Here is a 2,824-nt window from a genome sequence, read left to right as displayed (position 1 = left end):
CCGGACGCCTGGGCCCCCGCGGGCGGCGACGCCCTCGCTCGCGGCACCCGGCGCAGCCGCACGTAGCCTAGCGGGCCCAGGCGTCCCGGCGCCCCCCAAAAGGGCCCAGGCGTCCGGGTGCCTCTTTGGGGACCCCAAGCACCCAGGTGGCCCCCCACAACGGGCCTAGGTGTCCAGGTGCCCCCCCCCAAGGGGCCCAGGCGTCCGGGTGCCTGTTACTGGTCCCGGTGCGACCGGTTCCTCTGGCGCCTCCCGGGCGGCTCCGCGTCCCGCTTTGAGGTGGGGGGGGGTGGGAGGGCCCAGGCGTCCGGGCCGGGCCCAGCCCCCGCCCAGCCGCGACGCGTGGCCGGGACAGGACGAGCAGCACCCGGGGGGTGGGGGACAGGGACAGGGTCCCCCCCATCCCGGTGTCCCCTTGTCCAGGTGTCCCCATGTCCCCCTGTCCCATGTCCCCGTGTCCTCCATCCCTGCCCCTGTGTCCCAACGTCCCCTTGTCCCCGGTGCCCATACCCAGTGTCCCCAAGTCAACGTGGCCCCACGTGGGTGACCCGGTGTCCCCCTTGTCCCCACAGCCCGTGTTAATGTGTCCCTGTATCCCGTGTCCCCACATTCCATGTCCCCGCATCCCCTTGTCCCTGCATCCCATGGCTCTGTGTCCCGCTGTCCCCTGTGTCAACCCGCTGGCTCTGATCCTGGTGTCCGCAGTCCCTGTGTCCAGGTGTCCCCTCTGTCCAGATGTCTCTGGTGTCACCCCAGTGTCCTCTGTGCAATCCCGGTGTCCCCTGTCCCTGTGTCCCCATGTCCCTGTGTCYAGGTGTCCCTCTGTCCATGTGTCATCCCAGTGTCCCCATGTCCCAGTGTCCCGTGTCACCCCAATGTCCCCTGTCCCAGTATCCCCATGTCCCGGTGTCCCCTGTGTCATCCCGATGTCCCCCTGCCCCGTGTCCAGTTGTCCCCCTGTCCCTGTATCCAGGTGTCCCCAGTGCCATCCCAGTGTCCCCCGTCCCCATGTCCTGCGGCCGGCGGGGCGGCTCCGGCTCCGCTCCGTTATTTCCCAACGCGGCGCCGGCCCGACCGGCTCCAAGGGCTCCGGCAGCTCCCGCCCGGCCCGACCGGTCCCGCCGCCCGCGGGGCCATAAAGCCCTTCCCGGAGCCGGGAGCACCAGGACGCGCGGAGCCGCACGGAGCCGCACGGAGCTGCATGGAGCCGCACGGAGCTGCACGGAAAGCTTGGATCCACGTGGAGCATTCAGATCCATAGGGATCCACATAGAGTGCTTGGAGCCGCACGGAGCCGCTCGGAGCCGCTTGGAGCCACTGGGAGCTTGGAGCTCCGCGGAGAACCCGGAGCCGCTCTTGGATCCACAGAGAGCCGCTTGGAGACCCGTAGATCCTGCTTGGAGCCGCACGGAGCCGCTCGGAGCCGCTTGGAGCCACTGGGAGCTTGGAGCTCCGCGGAGAACCCGGAGCCGCTCTTGGATCCACAGAGAGCCGCTTGGAGACCCGTAGATCCACACGGAGCTCCCCAAAGCCTGGAGCTGCACAGAGCTCCACGGATCCATAGGGATCTCCACGGAGCCCCACGGATCCACACGGAGCCACTCTCTGATCCGGCACCAAAAGCTCCTGAGGACTCAGGAATTCAGCACCAGAATCAACGGATAACTTGGAATCCAGCGCCTGAACTGACGCGGGATTTGGGATCCAGTGCCAGAATTCATGGATAACTTTGAATCCAACCCCAAAAACGAGGCGGGATTTGGGATCTAGGATGGAAACTGACTGAGAGCCTCTGGTCTGGCACCAAAATTGACCAAGGATTTTGGGATACGGCGCCAGAATTGCGCAGGAATCCAGGAATTCTGGTTAAAACTGACCGCAGATTCGTGATTTGGGGCAGAAAGTGATGCAGGATCCGGGATTGAAACTCACTGGGAATCTCTGAGGGTGAAAGTGACCGGAAATTTGGGATCCAACGTGGAAACAGAGCCAGGATCTGGGAATTCCCTGCGGAAGCTGCCCAGGGATCTGCAAGATGGGATTGAAATTGGAGGGAAATTTGGGATCCAACAGCAAAATTGACCAAAGATTCAGGATCTAACAGCAAAGCTGACCAGGAATTTGGGATCAAAGACTGCAACTAACCTGGGATCTGGGATCTGCCACCAAAACTGTCCGGAGAGGCAGGATCCAATGCAGATACTGAGCCCAAATCTGGGAATCTGAAGCCCAAACTGACCAAAGATTTGGGAATCATCGGGGGAAATTAGCTGGAATCTGGGATYGGAAGCCACGACTGGCTGGAGATTCAGGATCCAACATGGAAACCGAGCTGGGATTTGGGAATCTGGCAGCCCAACCATCCAGGGAACCAGGATCCAACATGGAAATTTAGCCAGAATCTGGGATCTGTCCCCAAAACGGGCCAGAGATTCAGGATCCGACGCGGAAACAGAGCCGGGATCTGGGATCTGACGTGGAAATTGAGCCGGTATTTGGGATCTGACCCCGAATCTCCCCCGAGATTTGGACTCGGAGACTGCAGCCGAGCGGGACTCGGGGCTCTGCAGGACTCGGGATCCACTGGGATCGACCAGGATCTGTTGGGATCCACCAGGGTCTGCCAGGATCCACTGGGATCGGCTGGAATCCATTGGAATCAGCCAGGATCCATTGGGATCGGCCAGGATCTATCAGGGTGCGCCAGGATCCGCTGGGATTGGCCGTGACCGATTAGGATCGGCCGGAATCCACCAGGATCCATCGGGATCCGCCGGGATCCATCAGGACTGGCCAGAAGCCATCGGGATCGGCCGGGATCCAT

This window comes from Nothoprocta perdicaria, unplaced genomic scaffold (genome assembly GCF_003342845.1).
Source record: "Nothoprocta perdicaria isolate Ctin4 unplaced genomic scaffold, notPer1 scaffold_822, whole genome shotgun sequence".
NCBI lineage: Eukaryota > Metazoa > Chordata > Aves > Tinamiformes > Tinamidae > Nothoprocta > Nothoprocta perdicaria.
This window is presented reverse-complemented; position numbering follows the sequence as displayed.